Source organism: Bacillus rossius, chromosome 7, assembly GCF_032445375.1.
Source record: "Bacillus rossius redtenbacheri isolate Brsri chromosome 7, Brsri_v3, whole genome shotgun sequence".
In the NCBI taxonomy this organism is placed as follows: domain Eukaryota; kingdom Metazoa; phylum Arthropoda; class Insecta; order Phasmatodea; family Bacillidae; genus Bacillus; species Bacillus rossius.
Window position 1 is genome coordinate 48,932,932 of NC_086335.1, and position 23,724 is coordinate 48,956,655.

The 23,724-nt window shown below is 38.9% G+C and overlaps 1 protein-coding gene across 1 annotated transcript in view; it reads right to left on the bottom strand.

Moving 5' to 3' along the window:
• The window catches only part of LOC134533986 (uncharacterized), a 272,010-nt gene extending 249,139 nt beyond the window's left edge, over positions 1 to 22,871 (bottom strand). Inside the window, exons 1-2 of the mRNA XM_063371852.1 lie at positions 22,852 to 22,871; positions 21,840 to 22,027 (exon numbers count right to left, since the gene is read on the bottom strand). The gene's annotated coding sequence lies outside the window, so the exon portion shown is untranslated. The remainder of the gene's footprint in view (positions 1 to 21,839; positions 22,028 to 22,851) is intronic.
• Positions 22,872 to 23,724: the final 853 nt, after the last annotated feature.

Here is a 23,724-nt window from a genome sequence, read left to right on the forward strand (position 1 = left end):
TCCGGCAGCGAATTCTAGCGGCGGGTGAGGAAACGACGTCCAGAAATGTATGTAGTTTAAAACCGAATTTGCGGTTTTTTTTATCACGCTCGGCATTTTTTAAAAAAACTATACATTTAATTTTTTTATTGTTACATTTAAGGGACGTGACCAAAATCTTTTCCAGAGCGCAGAGCTGCGAGCTCGAAAGGAAGCTACAGATTGTTCCGACCTACGGCAGGCATTCTCACGGTCCCCTCCCACATATGCGCCCTATCAGGGTAGGGTGGGAGAAATTTCCAGTTCGTTTATACAATCCAAAGCAATAATAATTTTATCAGAACTGCTAGGGATCACTCCCTCTTTTTTTTTTGTTCGGGAAGGTATTATAGCTTCGGCAATGACCAGCGCCTGGGGGAAAGGAAGAAACAGCGGCAAGAAGCGACGTCTAATCGGCGGACCGAAGCGCACCAGGCGGAGCGTGAAGCCGTCCTGAAGAAACCCGACACCCCCGCCCAGAGGGGCGGACCACCGCGACGCAAGAAGGTGCGTCACCCACCGCTTCCGCGGTCCACGGTCGCAAAACACGCCCCTCTCGAGGCACCACTCACTTCATCTCCTGCCTCAATATTCTCTCTCTCTTTCTCTTCCTCTCCCCATCTCCTCGTGGTTTTTGGCCTCCCCCCCTCTTCCTACAGTTTTCGTCTTCGGCGGGCAGGTACCTTCCTTCCGACGGATCAACGGACTGAACGCAAGTCTACCTACTTTTACGTCATGAACTGTTTTATTTTTCAAATGTTCTTCTTTAAGGGGTGGCGTTGTCGTGTCAGCGAGGCGGGATGATAAGCGCGACGCTCGCTGGTGTTTCTAGCGTGGTATCGCCTCCAAGCGCAAGGCTCTGAATTTATTTACCCCATGCAGGGTAAACATAAACGTAAAAGGAACTATTTTTTTTTGGGTTGGACATTTTGCCTGGGTCATAGGCATCATGGACTTCGAATACGCAATGTACGTTGCCTAAGTACACGAGCTTAGCAAACATCTCCGGAAAAAGTTTAAGGAATCTACGTACTTGAGTCGAAAATTGATGGTTACTGTTTTTTTTTGGGTCGAAAATGGCTTCATTTCGGTTGATTTAGCGAAACGTGAGTCAGCAATTGCAGCAAAATTTACAAAATTGCGATTGTCAACTGGATTAATTTCCAAGCGGCGAACTTCTATGCAGAGGGGTTAGGTAAATAAACTGGCAGAGCGTTGCGAAAAGTGCTTGGAACCGAATGGCGTCTATGTGAAAATGTGTTGTTGATATGTAGTAAACTTAAACTTTCAATAAATCTTTTTTTTTTCATGAGTATATTTAAACACCCAAACGCTATTTAACTTTCCGGACACGCCTCGTACATTCACAGCTCCTGTAAAAATTTACGAATTTATTAGAAAATGTGCGATGGTCCCTGATAGTTTAATCTAGGGACTGTGAAATGAGAATGATATAAGTTATCCCCCTGGGAATCATACAGATTTTATCCCATGTCAGGGGGGGTCTGGGCCCCCCTGGAATCAAACAGCCTCTCACTGAGGTGGCCAGCTGTCGCTTGTAAAAATCATAAAACTGTAAAATGGGAATGATAAATGCTAACCCGTGGAATTCCCCCTCCCCCCCCCCCAGGGAACCTACAGATATGCTTGGACGTAAACCATTGGTAGTACTTTATTTTTGAGAACTTTAAAATTTGAGACAAGTTGCATGAGACAGACCATAGCAGCTATTCTACAGCTGAGTTCGACAGCTGACCCCAGCCGAATCTTGGGAGGGGGAGAGAGGGGGAGAAGAGGTCGCTTTCTCGAAGCACCCCCCCTTCCTCCTTCCTCCTACCACTCCACGCGTATTTTTTTTTTTTTTTGAGAAATTTAAGTTTTTGAGACAAGTTGCATCAGACAGACCATAGCAGCTATTCTACAGCTGAGTTCGACAGCTGACCCCAGCCGAATCTTTGGAGGAGGAGAGAGGGGGAGAAGAGGTCGCTTTCTCGAAGCACCCCCCCTTCCTCCTTCCTCCTACCACTCCACGCGTATTTTTTTTTTTTTTGAGAAATTTAAAATTTTGAGACAAGTTGCATCAGACAGACCATAGCAGCTATTCTACAGCTGAGTTCGACAGCTGACCCCAGCCGAATCTTGGGAGGGGGAGAGGGGGAGAAGAGGTCGCTTTCTCGAAGCACCCCCCCTTCCTCCTTCCTCCTACCACTCCACGCGTATTTTTTTTTTTTTGAGAAATTTAAAATTTTGAGACAAGTTGCATCAGACAGACCATAGCAGCTATTCTACAGCTGAGTTCGACAGCTGACCCCAGCCGAATCTTGGGAGGGGGAGAGGGGGAGAAGAGTTCGCTTTCTCGAAGCGCCCCCCCCCCCCGGGGACCGGGAGAACAGGAATCTGTCCTCTTGTATGACGTATCGCGCGGCCGGGGTGTCGCCCGCGCCGCTCAAGCTTCCGCGACCGCCGACATGACGTCACGGAGAGCTACGCCGGGTCAGCGGGGCCTCGGAGGAGGGGGAGGCGGGTGTTACGTTGTCGACCCGCGAGGTTACGTTCTGATCTCTGCCCGTCGATTGCTGTCGCCACGCACGGTTACACATTAATTAATTGACCCCGAAGTGAGAATGGTTGCGTCGGGGTCATCTGAGGCGAGGTGGATGCAGTATTGACGGGATTTATATCATAGCTCAGTGAGAGACCGTAAAAATATTAATTTTTTTTCTTCTGATAGTGGAGTGTTTGAAAATGTGCAATACCTCGATAGTCATTTTCATGGAGGCCGCTACGCATGGAAATAGGCATAGGTATTTCTACAAAACCGGAAGATATAGCAGGAAAAAGCAAACTGATAAAAAATATTATAACTAAAATAATAATAAATGGTCACTGGTATAAGCTGAAAAATTGAAAGATATTCATTTATAAAATGCGTTCCTTATCTAAAATATTAGATAATAGTATTCTTACATTTTTTATCAAAATTTAATTTTAAGTGTAGGAGAACTTGTACATCTCGTAAGACTAAAACAAATTACTAAATAAATTCACACAGTTGCATAGTTATAGCTGCTGGATAAAACTTCGACGAAGAGATTCATATAAACTTGCAAACTCCAGTGGCAAAATTCAATAAAGTGTGTGTGTGTGTGTGTGTATATATATATATATATATATATATATATATATATATATATCAGTGGTGATCGGTAGCATTGTCGGGGGGAGAGGGAGGAGAATCATGAAATATACCAACTGGTTCGCGGCAGCGTCCGCCACGTTTCAACTTGTGAGAAAAATGTAGGTTTGATCACGCCGGCCTTCGAAACAGCATCGCCTTAGCGAGAAGCTGTGTAATGTTATCTGACTTATCCACTCTGCCAGCACTCTCCTCCTTTTTTTCCTGATGATTAGCAGATGTCACAAAACTTACGATTTTTTTTAAAGCGTAAACAACTTAGTTGTGGGTGTACGGCATTTGGTGGGAGCAATTTCGTGAATGCGACGAAGTCGCATGGAACGGAAATGTGTAACCACGGTGCTGCCATCTGTGGCGCATGGCGTGCACCAAAGTTGACAAAACCAAAATGAAAATTTAAAAAATAAACTGTTTAGTGAATTTTAAAAAGATGTATAGTATTTTAATCAAATTCCTTGTTGAAAATTATGTTCAAAGTCGGGGTTTAGTATTTTTTCAATTATTTTTTACTTTTATCAGAGCCGTTTCATTATATACGTAGTTTAAAATGTCGGTCTGCTAATCAAATGATTCAATAGTCGACTTAGCTGCTCTGTCAGAAAATTCTAGTGGCAGGTGCGAAAAATACGTGTCGTCATTTTTTTCGTAATAGTGTCTCCATAAACACTCCAGTTGGGTAGACTTGTAAACGAAACAGTTTCTTGCATTACAATTAAATATGCTAGACGGTCATGTGTTCCTGCCTGGGATTTTAAAATGTAACCCCTTGCACTGTAGTGCCAGCTACGTCCCAGAGGTTAGTAATTTTTTTTTTTTTTTTCACTCTGCTTTAGTTATAAAAGTTACCTATGATTTTTCAGCAAACACTTGAATATTGAAATGAAGCCATTATGGTCCATTTAAAAATTATAAGTGTTCAATTTTGACGTAGCTATAATGGCTAAGATATGCTATAAATGTTGTGTGTTTTGAAAAGAGGTGCATTCGGATTCTCAACATAATAGGTTGTCATTCAACTATGTTTGAGGTAGAAGGCTCAATTCCTGTGCAAGTATACCTATACCACACACAAAAAACCTTCAAAAACCTTCAAACACGTTTAGGAGTAAGTTATACGAAAATGGGTGCGTGGCAGCCATGCGCGTTAGAAGCGAAACTTCACCTTAATGAGATATGTATGAAATATATAGGCTACACAAACATTTGAAGCACATAAAACAAGTGTACAAGTACACAAGGCAAGTGCGCAGATATGCAAGCCTATCAGAAGATGCGTAAGTATCCGATTGCAGAAGTATGCGAGTGAGCAAGTATGCAAGTAATCGAGTATGCAAGTCTGATACAACGAAAAAATTCCGTCGATTGATGCTGCTATCATTTGTGTTTTCGGCAAGTCATTCCATAGCTAACATTATTCGCGTTGCAATTTTCGCTTCTTTCTTGGCATTACACCTTTCGTTATGTATTGATTACATCATCACTTTGACTTATCCTACAGACTAAAAAAAAAAAAAAAAGTTACCTTTACAAAATTGAATAAGATTTACGCTTGCCATCTGAAGTTGATGTTTCTAAACGCAGCACGTCTCCTCTGGCGGTTGGTAGGACTTCTTGCCTTTTGTATCGTTGAAGTCTCCGTTTGTATCGTTGAAGTCTCCGTTTGTCATATCATGTTGAAGTTTCTAAACGCAGCTCGTCTCAGCATGCGGTCGGGCTTCTTGTCTATTGTTTCGTTGAAGTCTCCGTTTGTCATCCCAAGTTGAAAGTTTCTAAACGCAGCTCGTCTCAGCTTGCGGTCGGGCTTCTTGTCTATTGTGCCGTTGAAGTCTCCGTTTGTCATCCCAAGTTGGAAGTTTCCTAAACGCAGCTCGTCCCAGCTTGCGGTCTGGCTTCTTGCCTGCCGTTGCGTTGAAGTCTCCCGACCGCAAGTGTTCCAGGAAGCGCGTTTGGCCGCACCTAACGGCGGGGCGTGCGGGCCAACCACCGCGAGCCGCTCCTCTGGGGCGTATCGCGAGGACTGATCGAGCTGCGCCCCTCGGCTGACAACCACCCGGGTCTCCCTCGAGCGACCCAGCTGGTCGCGGCCGACGACGACCGCGAAGCGAACCCGCCTTTGCCCCGCGGCGCGGAACACGTCATCGCTCTAGAACGTGACTCGCCTCCTTACATGAACGCCGTAGCGCGGGTAAAAAAAAAAAGTTACGGGTGATTATCCCCACCCCGAAGAGAGATTTTTTTTTTTCGTATGCATGTACCCATTGTTCGGGGACGGTCTTTTAAAAACGGTTCGGATAGAAATTCAATTAGCTTTAACGCAGGTACCGTATCAAGATGTTCACGGAACACGAGATTTATTTAATGCCTCTATTAACTAACACACTGTGTGGGTAATGGAACAAATCACGATAGCGGATTTCGAACACCCAGCTTGGTGCAAGTAGATTTTTATCACGAAACTGAGTGGACTAGGTTCGTTTTTTATGATATAGTTTATGAAGGCAAAGCTATCTTCAAGATTACTTCCATAATTAAATGTCGTAAGTAAGAACAATTTCTCTAGTATTAATTATCCTTAGGCTCTAGATAAAAACAAACCAGCTATTATTCCAAACGTTAAAAAATCTATAGTTTTGTAATCAGCGATTAGGCTACCACTGATGAATAAAGAAGTACATTTTTTGTTGGAATTTTCAGGTGTTTTTGACTATACTCTTCGAAGATTGTTTTCTTGGAACTGCAACTATGCAACTTTATAGATCTAATTAATTAGTTTTGTTTTAGTCTTACAATTTCTCTTCCATAAAAACGAAATTTTTTGAACAAAATTCAAGAATACAATCTACTATTTTAAATCACGAAAGCATTTTTTTCATATGAATTAAACTTTCCAATTTCCTATTATATACAGGTGGCTCTTTATGAAGTTAAACTTGTTACGCCCAGGAGATGGTTGAAAATAAATTATTAATCGTTAAATACACTAAACAAAAAAAAATAATTGTTACAACTCAGAGGCTGCATAAAAAGCTTTCATTTTCTATTCTATTTATTTTTAGGAACGTACGATTTCCACATTGTTTTTTTTTAAAGCTGCTACTCTGTGTGCGTATTCATGCCTACATACAATTAAAAAAGGTATCCCAGCCCTGATAATTTAATTGTAGTAACACTTGTAATTATTTCACCGAGCTAACAGAAATTTTATACATTATAAATAAATGACGTACTGACTATAAGCGTCACAAACGTGAAATTAATAATTAATATTAACTTTAAATCAAATCGTACAAAAACTCTAAATTAAAAGAGAACGCTGGAAGATTAAATATCTAAGTTGTACAGTGCGTACCTATATAACCCATACTAAATATATTGCATTTATATAAGTATTTATATTTTAAAAATAAATTTGGAAAAATATCGAGAAAATAATACATTTTCGAGGTATAAATCAATGAATGGAAGATGAGCGTAAGAAATCCTTTAACACGGCTACTTCGTTCACCGAGATTAAATGTGATTGATTTGTGTTAAATTAGTAATGTAGAACAATTTTTTTTTGTATTTAAATTAATCAATCCAGATAAATAACATTTGTATGTTAAAAATATTTAGCTCTAATTTGATACTGAAGCTTCTGCCAGCAAAAATATTGCATGTTATGTATGTAGAGGCCCGCGAACACTAGTACAGCCGTAGATTACGAGCGGAGTGTGAAATCATTCCGCACTAGTTAGGAAGCATCGCGGTGAAGCTTGCGCAAGATTTGTTACGCTTTCTTAAAACCTAACTTTTTTCTCTCTCTTTCGCGGTGAGATTGTTTTAAGTTGCTGAACCGGCGCAATTACTGAAGGACGTAGCATATTTTGTAACTTCCTCCATAAAAATATTGCGAAAACTGAATCTCCAATTTTTTTTACAGTGATAAATAAATGATTTCTGTGAAGTACAGGGATTATCGATTAAGCAAGCTGGTGTCAAAAAAAATATTAACTGTGATTTATAGAAATTATCAAGTGAAAAACCTAACCACTACTTAGCAAGTAAAAAAATCTAGTTTCAAATCTAATACGTTATTTTAAAAAAATGAATTTCCCCACTATTGATAAAAGTTTCAAATGAAATAAAACTTACAATACTTTTGTAGTAAAATGGTTTTTTGCACGACATTTGCAAACAAACAATTTATTCATTCAAAAATATTTGATGATTTAACAGATCGAGTAACAAGTCATGAACTGTTTGAATTTATTATTCCATATTTTAAATAAATGATAAATTCTATCTTATAGTTATCACAATTTATTAGCAAATATAGTAGAGTTAGTAGAATTCATTACCGTTTAAACAGTTATATAAAAATTGTTTATGTAAACAAGAACTCTATGCTGGGGAAAAACTTATAAAGCATGAAATTCCGCAGAGAAAATTTAAATCTTTGCGAATTAAAATATGTCAAAAAATCAGCTTTCAGATAATGATTATTTCTGGTCAACACTATTCAAACAACATTTCAGCACGGCAGTAATTTCTGCTGTGAAAACGCACTGACATAAAGCTCCAGTAATGTTCAAGGTGTCAATCGCGTTATCGAGTAAAAACTCGGAGGATATTTCGATTGGCTTTGAAAAATGAAGAGTCGGTATTAATTAGTAAAGATCGCAGGCTTTCGTGGCCATTGTCTGAAGTAGCTTGGATTCGCGTCCAAGTCGAATATATCACCGACGTTTCGGTCAACTTGCAGTCGCCATCATCAGGGTATAGTTACTTCTGAAGTTATTACATGTTCTCATGCATTTTTTATACTCCCGCCTGAGAGGGGAGTGTTTACCGATTGGCTGCAACTGTGGGCTAATCACAGCCTTCCTTTCGTCTGTTTGGCCTGTTGGTTTGGCCAATCGTAGCTGGGCTTCTGTGATTGGCTGATGGTGCTGACAAATCAGTTGTCACTTCTCATGTTTAGCTGGGCTGTTTGGCCAACCAGAGGCGACCTGTCTTTTGTTAGATGCATCGCTAGGTTTTGAAGACAAGGTTAAGAAGCCAAGCAACTTCAGTAGGTATTCATATTTTCATTTCCAGATTTCAAGGTTTGGCTTGTAAATCCTTGACTTTACTGTTCCGACGCTGCCTTATCCGATCAACGTTAAATGTTTTGAGGGTGTGGACGCTGGGGAAATCAATCGCAAAAGGGTAATAACATGGCAGCACAGTTTAAAACACCTAGCGCTTGTAGACACTTTACCGGCCGGTGCATTAAGAGGTTCGTTATTGAACTGAACTTGCACTTTCTAACCACTGCTTAGCAAATGGTGCAAGCCACTTTCCTCTGTAGACTTCGAGGCGTGAACAGCTACCTGGTGATTCAGAACAGCTCGCCTCGTGATCACACTCACGCACAGACTATGGGCGTGGGCGCAGTCTTTATTTATTTTTTTTAACTGGAACACAAATATTCATGTCGAATTACAGATGTTTGTAAATGTTTACATTTACGTGAAAATAACTGTGTCACTAAAAAAATAGTGTTCGCAGCAAACTGGGTTCGGATTCTTACTCAGGTGTTTTTGCTCTGTGTTGTCCCAGTGCCTCCAATAGTTTAAGTTATATGTAAACCGTTTCCTGAATAGCTTGCCAGTATTAACTGCGCACATAATAAGCATTATACGACAGTATTAAGTCAAATGGTTGAATATTCGATTATCTTTTCCAAAGTTTAAAAAAATTAATGCTTGAATGAAATATAAATTAAAGTATGAAATTATACGCCTATTTTCGTAAGATATTCTCAGAATTATCTCGAAAAACGTATTTCATATATGAAAAAATAAACACAGTTATGTGTTGCAGAAATTTTAAATATCTTTCTTGTAGTAATTCAAACTATTTCTTGGCAACTTATTTCCAAAGGAATCACTTATTTAAGTACAGAAAAATTTATTTCTGTGTTTAGGTCTGAAACGATCGAAGGTTCAACTACTCTGAGCAAACTAGCTGACATATCAGATCTTATAATGTGAACTTGCCCGATCAGAAACTTGCTACCCCAACATGGTAGGGACTAATCTACGTCTGAATGGGTAACACTGTTTTGAAAAAAAAAAACTAACCAAAAAAATTATAACTGCAAAACAAATATGTCACCTTGCGAACACGTGTTGGGGCAAATACTGAGTAAATTATAACTAGTACAAGATTTTATGATTTGTTTGTGGCCTAGGTACGTTTTAAAATGAAAAATTAATGTTTTATTAATTTAGTTTTTATAAAGGCATTTTAAAATGAAAGTTATGAAATATTTCACATTCAAGATGACAAACTGTCAAATTAGGTGTAATTATTTTGGAAAAAAAATTTTTTTTGATGTACAAGCCACATTTTACTTTGAACAAATTGTATACCTACCCCATTGGCATAATTTCCCGCCACTACCGTTCCACAAATTTTAAATCACTCGTTCAGATTCGAAACATGCATGTATCAATTTTTTTTTAAGGACGAGATTTCGAACCTTGTGCGATCCGGTACCAACTGCAGACGCTGTGAATTAAGACCCTGCCACATTCGCGCAGTCGCGTCTGTCTGATGTGTCGGAGCTGATGCTGCAGAAGCGTCGCGTGGCATTTGATTGGGTCGCGTGTCCTGTGACGTCAGTTTCTGATGGTACAGACGCGTGGAGCGGATCCGTCCGACCAGACCTGGCGAATTGGAACTTCCCGAGATCAGACAGCAACATCTGCGCGAGTACAAACAAAGTGTAAGATAGCGCGTTAGTGATCACTTCCAAATAACCATTTTAATTTCACGATCTTATATTTCGTCTTGGGCGATTTTTTTTGGTTGTATATATATATATATATATATATATATATATATATATATATATCGTTAAGTAGCTTTAAAGCGGAAAATGAAGTACCCGATAACGCAAAAAAAAAAAAAATAACTAAATAAATGCGTGTAGACATGAAAGTAACAGGTTTGGCCCAAACATATATTAAACCCGAACAAATTTCCATGTAATGTATCGAAATTCCATTAATACGAATTTTTATTACTCTCTATTCCTTCTAATAATAATATAAATTGCAACTTCCTATATTTCTGATTGGTGAAATCCATCCGCTTAGTGAAGCTCGCGGCTGCTTGTGAACTAAAGGCGCTAATAACAGTCTAGTTTAGATCTTCGTCAATAGATGGCGTTGCCTTGAGTTTGTAAAGCGCTGTCGTTTGGTGCTTCCGTTACGTCTTATCTAGGGGTTATCTGCTTTGCCACAAAATGTAGCTGAAGATTGGCGTCCCGGTTTTTCTGTTGCGTAGTCTTGATGCGTCGAGACTGTTAAATTTTATAATCAAAATTTTCAGTTGGTCAAGTGTACGTCCTACAGACTTGAAACTCGGCAGTGATGTACCTTATACATCCAGGCGGAGGTAACGCTAGGTATTTTAGCTAGTTTTTGTATGATTCCTTCGAGTAAAGCAATGAAAACATATAGTGCTGCCCTCTGAAACTGATAATGTGAACCAGATGCATCATCAGACACGTGAGTGCTGCGCGCCGCTGCAGGAAACGAATCGGACAGCATCGGACAGACGCGACTGCACGGGTGTGGAACAAGACCTTCGCCTTTTAGCGTTGGCGACCATCCAGACCTGCATATCCGTCGGAACCGTGAACCCGTGACCTAGAAGTGCTGTCAGCCGGGAGGAAAAAAAAAAGTAGTTCAGTTCTGCATGAAATATGGAGCAGGTTTTCCCTCTTTCTCTCGCCGTAATGCAGCCACACACTTTCCAAGGTACTCACTCGCCGCGCTTTATCGCAACCACGACTCGCATGTATTTGTGCAGGTAACGAAGCCTGACTTATGTCTTCACTTTTCATTAGAAACGAAACACCGGATTGTGATTCTCGATGGTTTCAAGGTATCGGACCTCAAACCTGAAGAGGCCACGTAAAATGTTTTGCACTTCAGCTTATGCTAATGGTCACACACATTGAACTTTTTTTTTAGATATTTTTCAAGTCTTACAGAATCCACTATAACAACAAAATTACTCTCTTCTCTCTTATGAATAATTTATTTGAACAATATATATTTTCAAAATGTCACATGTGGCCATCTTAAGATTATTTTAGCACAAGTAAATTTGGTTTTTTACTTGCATTTACCAATATGTATTGGTAAAATGAAAAATTGAAAGTACGTTTGGATTACAAGGCCATTAATTTTATTTTTGTTGACAAAAAAATATGTAATTGGCTGGGCCTACATTGACATTCACAAAAGGGATCGAAACTCAGGGTGTTTCACCTCCGAAGTCACCACGTAACGATGTGTGCAACGACGATAAACCAGTTCGAGTTCTTGAATGTGTAAGAACAAACAAGAGGCAATTATTATTATAAATAGCAGATAACAGCAAAATTCTCGTTACTGTCTAATATCAAGCTTGACTCTATACAATCTTACAAAAATAAGTTAATGTATTTTATTAATTAGCTGCTACGGCATATTACCTACTGTCCAGTTTGCTTATGGTTAGATCATACGAGTTTCGGTATTCAAATGCCATAGTCTCAAAATAATAACTCGAACTTTGCTGTTTTAAAAAAAATCAGTACAACTGTATTAACTGAACATTAATTACACTTCAAGCGTAACGCTAAAAAACTAAACTAAATTTTCTAAACTTTTTTTCTTTATTGGTAATGTTTCGATCAAACAATGGTATATTTCGTTATATTTAATCCAGAGTTGATCATACAAATGCTGATGTGCTAAGGTAGTACAAAATAACCATTATTTACATTCTGTAAATGTCGTAAAGTGGTGTAGAGCACACATGCAAGAAAAATAAATTGGTTCCAAAATTGACCAAAACTCTAGAAAAACATGGCCATGGTGGTTTGGCCCGAGTTTCAACGCATTAATGTTTCGAATTCTTACTTAGGTTTGATTAAATATAAAATGTAAGTAACAGCGCGTGTCATTGTTTACATGCGTGTCCACTTATTTTAACAGTTCTGTAGGTAATGACGGGCGCATGAGCGGAAGAGAATACCAGTCTACAGCGATCGTTACTCTGTGGTGGAAATACGCCGCGGTGGATTGTGGGTAGCAGTTGCCACGGGCTCGGGGGAATCACGTTGGCTCGCTGGCGACGTCCATCCGCAGGACTGCCAACGTGACGTCCTTTACCGCCCCTCCCTCTCCCTCCTCCACTCCAGGCGCGGCGTCCTTCACCGGAAGACGGTTTAAACGGGAACTTGAGGCCGAGACGCTCAGCTTCCACGGCCGGTGCACATTATTACATTTTTAACCGCCTCCTTGCGTCCGGCCAGCCGTCGATAAGGGAAGGGGGGTAGGCAGGGGAGGAAATAAACAAGCAAACTGGGACGGGCTTTAACAGTCGCGGCCCTCGACGAGACGACTGGCAAAGCCGCGTGGCTCTCATTTGAATAAGTGTCCGGGTTCGATTACGAGCGGGGAAAGTTGTTGCCTTGTCCGGGCAACTCGTTCCTAACGGACGTACCGCGGAGATTACTCCTGAAAACAAGTAACGAGCGTGTTGGTTAAACGTTGCAGTTATTAAGGCGCGGGCGAGTTGCTGTGGAATGACGTTCAACAAGGATGTTGGTTTCGCCCCTGGCAGTCCTGGGGGGATGGGGGCTGGAGACATCGTACCACGCGAACTACACAGAAAATATTATTTTCGGTAATTTTTTTTAAGTTCTTCTGAAAACCTGCTGCAAAAAAATAGTTTGTAACACAACAAGAGAGGAATTTTATCTTTGTACAACACATGGCGGCTATGGTTATTTTTTCACACATGTAATACGTTTTCGAGATAATACTGAGAATTTCTTACGAAAATTGACACATTTTTTTTTAATATTTGAATTGAGGTTTTTTTTAACCATGGAAAATATAATAGAATATTCAACATTTTACTTATTTTTGTTTTAGCATGCTTATTATGTGCGCAGTTAATTCTGGAAATCTATTCAGGGAACGGTTAACAAATAACGTTAACTACTGGAACAACACAAATCATAAATTTCCGGCTAATATTTCGAATCCAGTATTACTGAGAATACAATTTTATATTGATAAAGTTGTTTTCATGTAAATGTGCAAATTTAAAAATATCTATAATTTTGCATCAATATTTCTGTTGCATTTACAAATAAAAATGTACTTTTTAGTGTGAGTGTTTCTTGAATGTTCGTTAAAATCACCTTCCTACCGAAAATTGAATCCACAAAAATCACATTTACGGAGGTTGTATCCCAGCTTGTGTTTCTTTTATGATTTCTTATTTCAACTCACAAAACCGATGTGGTTAATTATTTGCAAATTTTTTATTGGCTAAATACGTTTTTATTTAATGGTCTTCAAAGCCTGAAACGCTAACTCATATTTCATTCTAGCATGGAATGGGAGCATGGCACTGTGTGGTTTACTTTAAAACTTTATGTAGCTTTCGTCATTACACTTTATTTTTTCTGTAAACAAAAATATAATTGGTTTATCCAAACCCTGAAGATTTCAGATTCCTAGGATTATTTTTTTAAAGAATGAAAATGTTATTTATCTATGAAGATAATATTTTTAGAAAAAAAGGTTATTTATAAACTGTTAATCAGAAAAAAAAAATTGCTAAACGATTACAGCTCTCAGATAATAAATCAACTTTTAATTCTAAAATAATGAAATAAACACTTACTAAATTGATAAACCTTTTAAGAATAATTAACTGTCTAATTTACGATTTTTTAAATAACGAGAAAAAGCACGAAATTATAAAAGTAAAATATACAGACAGTGTTTCATTAAGGGTGTTTTTCAGCCAATCTAGAACAATTTTCAACTATTGATAAGTGTTTCCTTTAAATGAAGTAAAAGTGAAACTATAAACATGGTAGTCCTAAAACGTTGTTGTTTGGGAAAATTGTAAGCTCAGGCTATGTTAAAATTAACTTTGTACAAATACTTTTTTCAATAATGATTTAGAATTTCGTTTAAAATCTTCAGACACTTTGGAAATTTATACTTGAAAAATTATGTGTAGAGAACTTCTAAAATTATGATGTTCTACGATCAATTAAAATTTACTAAGCATTTTTACTAAACAAATATATAAATATAAATAAAAAATATTTCCATTTAATTCTTTTGAGATTCTAAAAGGCTTTACAAAGTATTACTTGTCAAAGTTCATAAAAATTTGCACATGACGTACTTTACAGCTACGTAAAGAGCAAGACTCTAAGCCTCCTAAAACCCAGTTGGTATCAAACACTTTTATTTTACTTCTGACTCACCATTTAGCTTAGTAATAAATTATGTTTGCAGTTGAGTCGTATTTTTTGCGATTGCATTATAGACACTCGTAACATTTAAGCGTACGTTGCCAAGAAGCCTGAATGAATGAATTATGTATTTTGAAATGTCTACATGATGACAGCTCATCAAATCTAAGCTTGTGGTGTGTCTGAATAAATTATTACAAATTTAAAATCAGCGTCTATAAGAACATCACATGTTAATATTTTCCAAGTATGCTAGAAAGACCATCAACTCAATAGAGTACAAGCCCAAATTAAAATAAGCATACTTACCTTTGCATTCAAAATATACCATCAAAATAACAGATGTATGTTTGTGTAATACAAGTACAGACTGACTGGGTATTTAGCATACATAAAATTGTTGTAAATGTTTGTTTTTCGTAGGGTTAACTTATTTTGTTTAATAAGTGAGATAAACCATATGTAACTTATCATAAGTCGAGTAAGTCCTAAATGTAGATCTAAGCTATAAAAAGTAAAATTACCTTAAAAGTAAAATTGCCATTTTGAAAAGCATTAGATTATTAGACAAGAAAAACAATATGCCTTTTTTGGATGAATAAGAAGCTTTAAAAGTTAAGTGGTAGATATTGTGAAGAATTAAGTAAATATTCAAGTAGTGAGACAGTTTGTATTTTTTTTAGAACAAAGTGGTTGATTTATCAACTTCACTGTTTAGTACTTTACAATTTGACGTTTTGCCTAAAATTAGGCAAAACGCCTTTAGGCAAAACGACACATGCCCCTCTGACTACCTCTGTTCCTCTCCGCGGGAACGTACATTGAGATACCTGTGTCTTAATTTGCAAATATTTCATTTCAAAAATAAATATATATATATATACTGGCCTATGTATACATTTCTAACTCTTGTAAAATTCCAAAATGTTTCTTATCATTAGTCCACACCCGTGGAAAATAAATTTTGTTAGACAATTTGCTTACGCAATTTTCGTATTATTAATATCCACAATTTCCCAAATGCAATGAATGGCACAGCTTGTTAAATGTTCGTTGTGAAAATTTTTTGTTTAGCCAGGGAAACAATAAGCATACCACTTAATACATAAGATTATAATTTCAATAAATTTATTAATACTCAGAAACATTATTACTCAGAAAAAATGTCATCATGAGCAGTTTACTAAAATGAAATCTGGAAGAGTTAATTAATTATTTTTAGGACACACAAAATTTTGTATTTATTTTGCAGATCTACAGCTGTTAATGCTACTAATAACTTACTACTAATCGTTTCCCAATTTATTTGGCTTATTTTATTAGCATAAAACTTACCTTTTAGGTGTTGCAGAACCAATAGACGCCCGTAGGAAAACAGTTCCAGAAGAATTCTGTTTTTCGCAAAGGTAAAAAGTAATCTGTTTGTGTCAGGCAGTACTTCAACTATCCTTGGGAGAATCTCTAGCCACCTACGTAATAGGTTAAAACGTGTGCTATTTTCACAGGTGTTCAATTTGAAAACAATTTTTACAGTTTTTCGGAGAACTATGTATTTCAAACACGCTGAGATTCAGTTCAAGCATTTTGTAGGCGGAATCGTATAGTGATTAATAGGGCCAATGCTAATTTCGTGAAAAGATACCGAGGCCAGCTGAAAGTAAAACATTGCAGCATTGTATGTATTTCGTGACTGGGTGAGTTTCTCTCAGGTACATGTCGATTGTTACAACACCAATCACAGTAATTCAGTGCGGAAGCAAGCGCGACCTGAGTGGCTCAGTCAAATAAGGCAATGCCTTCTCTCGCAGACGGCCTCAAATCACAAGGAAGAAACTGCTGGTGCGGGTATACCTTGTTGCAGTCTATTAGGTGTTATGATATTTTCGCGAAAAAGGCCCACCCCTATTGATTTAAATAGGAACTCACCTCCTTCCCTTACAACAAATGTTTAGATCGTAGAGCAAATATTGAAGTGGAGGGCTGATTTGTGGGCTGAGCACAGTGATTTTTAAAGACATCGTGTGTCATGGACTACACAGTTTGTTCATTGTTAATGTTACACTATTTCACAGAAATATTGAATGTCCACGATAACAACCAACAATTAAAGTATGCACTACAATAAATTACATATTTACTTCTTAAAGCCCTTTATACCAGAGCACACAAAACTCATAGGATAATTTTAAGTTAAGTTAGGTTTTTGTTTCCAAACTGTATTATTAAATAGTGAGTTGACTTAAAATTATTTTCTTTTATGCAACACCTGGTATAGATTTTTAAAAGCACTATAGTCTGTGACAGGAAAAATTCGTGGTTTCGATTACTTCTAGGAAAGTCGCCACGACACTGTTGTATTTGGGAAAATTACATCTGCCCATTGTCTACTGACTCGTGACACCTGTTAGCTGAGATGCTAGTGATTACTTATTTCGTTGGGGGTTATTCATTGGCTCAGAGTCTTTCAAATCAACCATGCTCCAATCACCGAAGCAGCCCAAAGTTATACACATTTGGATTCTAGCGTATCGAGAATTTTTCCCGTATCTATCTATAGGTACTGCATTACACCTTTAGCGTCATTTCTGCCCCATAAAATGTCATCTTCACCACTGAAATCTCAAAGTTTTTCCATCCGCACGAATACATAAATGACTTCGTGCCAGCTCATAGCCTTTCGCTTTGAGGCAATGTCACACTGTGTGCTTCAAACAGCGCTGCACGTATCATTCCGCCTCACTGATGCAAACACACCCTTAGCATGACAAACCCTCTTATCAGGTCTGTTGTAAACAAACCAAATTATTATTATTTTTAAATTATATGTTGACAAACAGTCAATGAAGAGCTCATGCTCAGATTACCGAAGATCTTTTCTACCTGATCGTTGGTCTATGGTTTAGGATGAGAGCAAATGGGATTGTAGTTTCATGTCTCAAACTGGACGGTTCTCAAAAGTAGTGCCACTGGCAAAGCAGGACGTGAAGTTTACGAACACTGACAACAACATGAATTTGTTGATAGAGACCAGAAAAATTGGCGGATTCATTTCCGTGCTTTAGTGTTTTTCATTCTCCTTTAGTAATTGGACCAAAATTTACCCGAATGAGTCTGAGCCAATGAATAACCCTCAACAACAGAAGTATCGAATCACAAGGCTCTCGGTTAACAGGTATCATAAGTTAGTAGCCAATGGACAGGTGTTATTTGCCCAAGTATTTACAGGATTGTGGAGTCCATACTAGAGATCACTGAAAATGCGAATTTTTCCAGTCTCTAGTTGTTGATGCAATTAAGTATTGACGGAACAGCAGTGGTATCATGTAGACCACTTGTGTGTGTTTTCTTTCGGAATTGTTGAATTTAAACCAGTTTGCTCGATTCAGACTGTACGTCGCTCCCAGACACGCACACATGGAGCGGCAGGCGGCAGACACAACACCGCGCAGCGACGCGAAGGCGAAACAGCCCGCGCGCGCTTTCTACCGCCCGCGGCGTTCAACCTTCTCCTTTCGTCTTCCTCTCCGCTTTCTTCGGCGGCGGCCATCTGAGCCGGAGGGGTTCCGAGTTCGCGCCCCGGACCTGCTGTGCACCAGCGACGTGACGGTGCCGTGGCCGGCCCGTGAATCCACCGACGGGGTTGCAAAAAAAAAAATATATACTCTTCTGGGTAAACAGCGCTGTCGCAGTGGTACATACGCGGGGGATATTTTATATTTTTGCGGCCGTGAAACCGGCGGTTATTTACGAGTGTAGTTGCCAGACGACGTATGGAAAACTGTCCACTGTCCACTGTTCACTGACAGCTGGAAGAGGTTGGGTAGGCCTCCACCGGACCGTGGGTTCGCTGGGTGATTGAGGAGTCCCAGCGTGAGGCGGGAGACTGGGGTAGGCGCCAGAAGTGATGACAACTCCAGAGGGCTAAGGGAGCATCCAACTTGCTGGTGAGCTGAGTGGAATAGGGGGCCGGAGGTGGTGCATAAGCTGGGATGGGTAGCCTCAGCCTCTTTGCATAGCCAAAAGCTCTAACGCTCTTCCTGGTTGCGTATGCGGCGTATCCGCATCCATGCCCATGGGGGCCCCAGCCTGGAAACCCTTACAGGATATGAAGGCTGGGTTATCAAAAATGGAGGAGAGATCCTCAAAACTTGTCCACTTTTCACTGTGGTTATGGGGCTGAGGCGGTGACTATGCTGGGTTGGTGGCCCCAGCCGCTGGTCATTGCCGCATCTCTAATACCCTCCCGATCAAATAACAGGGAGTGATCCCTAACAGTTCTGTTTTAAATAATAAGCTCTGGAATGTATTTATAAAACGAACTGGAAATTTCTCCCACTCTACCCTTATAGAGCGCATATGTGGGAGGGGAACGTGAGAATGCCGGCCGTAGGCCGGAGTAATCTGTCCACTGCCCACGGGATCACCGTTCGCCAAGTTAAGGGGCCGGCCACGGCGAGTGTAACGTCACTGGTGTGTGTGTACATCACCCTTAACTGAGCGCCACGAGGAAAGGGCGTGTCACTGTCGAACTCAGGACCACAAGTGTGTAGGGGGAGAGGGGGGGGGGGAAGAAAACATTTGAAATAACTTCCACACCATCCCCTGTACAACAACAACAACAACAACAACAAAATAGGAATCTTCTGACGGCGGTGACAGATTTATTTCTTTTGGCGCCCATGAACGCAGATCATGAGGCGTGCAGTACGAATACCTTTACTGAATTATTTTAATGTTTCTCCAGTATTACAATAACAGGCCTTTACAAAAATATTTAATGGCAAAATGTGATATTTAATGAAGTGGTATTTTACTTGTAATCATTAGAGACCCGTTAATTTCGCGGATTCATTTCGTGTTATGCTAAAATTCAAATAATTATACCTTAGTGCTGCTTCTGTCATTGGTTCACTGTTAATCTGAAGGACTGAGGGCCAATTAGAGACCCTCACTCATAGAAGTGTCGAATCACAGGCCACCCGGTCGAGACGACTCACAAGTCAGCAGCCAATGAACAGTTGGCATTTGCCCGAGTCTGTAGAGGATATTGGAGTCTATCCTGGAGGTCATCGAATCAGCGAAATTCACGGGTCTCTAGTAATCATTGTTGATTTAAATTAAAAAAATAAATGGGCAAACTGTTTAAGGTGTCTTGCTCACCTGTTGACCTAGTTGTGCGTCGGTATAATTACACATGTTAAATATTATAAGCAGTGAAATGGTCTTTTTCCCCAACATCTCTTTAACAAAAAAATACCTACCCACACACCGTGCATTGCAAAGGAAAGCACATGGCATAGTATAAGAACCTAGATTTGTTTTTCTAATCTTTAAAAATTTAAACGCTTTAAAAAAAAACGCTCAACAACACACAATGCCACTGATTTTAAGCTTGATATAATTATAAACTCTTCAGTGGTTTAACAAGCCAAATAAATTTAAAATTCAACCGTCGCTAGTAACTTATGGCCTGCTAGTCATGTGTCTAAACTTTTACGGAACTTTATATCTTTCCACAGGTGTCACATTAAAAACAACGTTCTAAACAATACTTGAGTATTATTATTGGATTCTTCACATTTAATTCAATATAAATGTTTTGTCTTAACTCGGGACATACTTTTGTTACAAAAAAAAACAACATTTTATTCACAACGGGAACTCCCGACTGAACTGTATACCAGAAAACTGCCAAGTGTTTTTGTTTTGTTTTGGTAAGTGAAAAGTTCATCGTCGTGTCGCTGAGCGACGTCATAGGAACTTATTCGTGATTTGGTATCGAGCGAAAACATGTAAATCTATCTCGGATTCCTGTTGTCAGTCACTTGAATGTTTTTACAGGAGACCCGGGAACTAAGTCACGATGTTCTGGCCACAGGAGTTCCTATCCCTCGTGACCACCTTGACCGAATACTCCTGAACGCGAGCGGGATTTGTTGTTTATGAGGATGCCCAGTCATCTAAGCAGACGGGTTCGAATCTCTGTATGGGGCCGTGTTTGTCGCAAGTTAACAACAACGGCCAAACAAAATATTTAAATTTTTTTTTATTAATTTGTATGCCACCTTATACAACACTAGTAACCCACCCTAATATATAATAAACCAAGCATAATATCGATTCCGTTGATTAATCTTCAGATGTTCGTGGTAATTTGGTTAGAAAAAAAAAGGCTTGAGTTCGAAATAAATATCGGTGTTAACGATAATTGTTGGTAAAATAAGACGAGGCTGTTATTAATTAAATTCAACCTTTCACTATAACCTCAATTAAGGCCCGTTTATGTGCATTTTTGGTATAAGCTCGCGAAAACCGGGTGCAAATCTTAAGTCCGAGTAATAGTGGAAAAGTTTTAAAAAATAGCACGATAAAATAATATCTTCAGCCAATTTGTATAAAGTTGAAGTTAATAGAATGCATCTGTCAGTCTAAGTTATTTAAGGCTTGAAACCACTATGCCTCTGTGCGATGTCACGTGATAGTGTGAGCAAGTATCCTTCAAGTAAAAGTTATTACTTTAAAATGTCCGGGTGAGAGGCAGTTGAATTATAATGTTCGATTCCTGCTTCAGTTTCTCTTCGCCCCATTTGCTGCTATTTTATTGGTTGGAGTTGGTCACAGTAAGTGGGGGAAGGGTGGGGTAGGGGTGGGGGTTGTGCTGTATGCAATCGGGTATGACAGTCCTTCCGGATATAAAACCTGAACATCCCTGTAGCAACTGACTATACCTCTTCAACATCCTCCCTGGAGACAACCTTCTACACTAAACAGAGGGACTTTCTTAGAGGAGCTCCTCCGTGGAATTTTCCTACACATTTGATACGAACCAAGGAAAAAAAAAAAACGTTATTTCAGTCATTTTCACATATAACCAATATCTTTATACATTTTTTTTTATAAATCTCTAATTTCAAATCATCCAACCCAAATAATTCCAAAACCAGTCTACACTTGATGGCATGAAAAAAAAAAACATAAACGATTAGTGGTTCCTCTCTCAGGAACATTATGAATTGATGAATAAAAACCATTTCCCAAGAGTGAAAAAAAAATTCCCCCTATGATAACAAATTAAATGAGGCTTAATTTTTTGTAAAAAGAAAAAAAAAGGATTTCATGATATTATTATGAAATAATACTGCACTTTGTTTTTATGAAAGTTATTTTTTCAGGTATTTCGTGAACAAGACCATCGTCCGTAAAATACAGACAGAAAAAGAAATTCAAATTATTGAGGAGGGCGGGTCGAGTTTCACTGCACACAATGAAAGTGGCCGTGTGTAGAGCACCTAACACCGCCTCCCGCGCACTCACCTGTCGGCAGAGAGGGTCTCTTCGCGAGCAGAGGGCGTTGTCGTCGTCGTGGCGGGCGAAGAGCGACTGTGCGCCGACCACCGGCTTGGTCATTCCCGGCGAGAGGTCGCTCCTTCCTCCTCCTCCCCCCTCCCTCGCTCGCTCTCGTCCAACGGCTCCCCCTCTCTCTAGGTCACCAGCGCGCCCCGCTATGAATCCGCACCACTTTTACTCTCGCTCGCACACACACACACTCGCACACTCACCAACACACACACCCGGAGCACACGTTACCCCGCACGTGCAGATATTGGGACAGCCGCATTACACGTAATTCATATATTCTCTGTCTCTCTATGTTCCCCCCCCCCTTTTTCTTTCTCGACGAGTCAAGGCCACGTCGTGTGGAAACAGGGCCGCCGCGTAGCTCCCGGGTGACTGGCAGAGCGCGCGTCAAAACGTCAACACAAGTCAAACATAAATCTGGGACATGTGTTACCAACAAAAAAAAAACAATAAAAATAAATATATATTTTTTTGTGCTCAGTTGTTGAATTAAATGCGAAAACTATATTTTGAAACCAAACGTTAACGTAAATGCCACGCCTGAAACTTCCACAGGAGCAAAGAAAAAAAAAATCTTAATAATTGGCAAGGGTTAATATCTTCAATAAAATAGCATAAAACTTCTAGAATAGTTTTCTCTTTTCATCATTAAAAAAAACCGCCTAACAGTACGTAAAGGAGACTCTGTGAAAATATTCGTTTGCTACGTAAGTAATTTAAAACAATCTCGATTAGCGATTGAGTTATTAAAACAGAACTCAACTTTCAGCCGAAAAAAAAAATATATGCGCAAGCTTAATTTCGTTTGTGTTGTACAAACACGATAATAAAAAAACAATCTTAGTGTTACGTTTCGTGTGAAACTACACATGATTGCTAAATATCTTCATCTTAAATTTACGATGAACACTTCTGGTTACAAATTATCCAAGGGTCTTCGTAAATATATGGTTTTCAGTATACTTACATTTTACACGAAGTAACAAGAACAATCCTGGAATATTTAAAAATAAATTTAAAACATAAAAAACTCGTTTTTTCTCTCGTTTATATTTACTCTGCTTACAACAAACTCAAAGGTCGGAATCGATCGTAGTTTCTAGGAAGATCCAACTGTCTGAAACTGTTAAAAAACCTTCGTTTATTCTGGTTACGTTCTCAGTTGGAAAGTCTGATTATATGCGGTAATTTATAACATTGCGCATGAAGGTTTTTTTTTTTGCAAATTTCTGCACATTCCCTGTTATAAATAACGGAAACTTTCCGGATTTTTCAAAGAAGAAAACACCTCATATTAAAAAAAGTGTCCTTCGTAGTTCCAGATGACTGGTTATTCGTAGAGAAACTATATGTTGGATTGCGCCTTCCGAGTTCTGGAGGTCCGTTGTAAAAACGGCAGACACGTGGCAGTGAGTTTTTGGTGAAATCAACATGTTTATGAATGTGTTGTTTATTCTACTAGATCCCGGTCAGTTAGTATTCAAATTTAAGTAAACCCATTAAACTTAAGCTGGACTCTCAATTATCCGTTCGTCCGCCATCCGTCTGTCAGTCAACAGACCAAGCGATTCACAATGATTCGCACATCCTTCGTAACTGACTAGAAGGCTAATGTTTATTAAAATATATTTTAATGAACTCTAAAATCCATTTTTAATTATAATTTTGTGTCTTGGTCACTTTTTTTTCAAATATCAAACTCAAAACGCGTTAAAATGCAAATTAAAAACATAACACAGAATTAGATAAACAAATAAACCAACTAAAAAAGAAACTTTTAAAATAATGGCAATGACTTCCAGACATTTTTGAGGTTATAACTTCATCCGTCCGTCGAAAG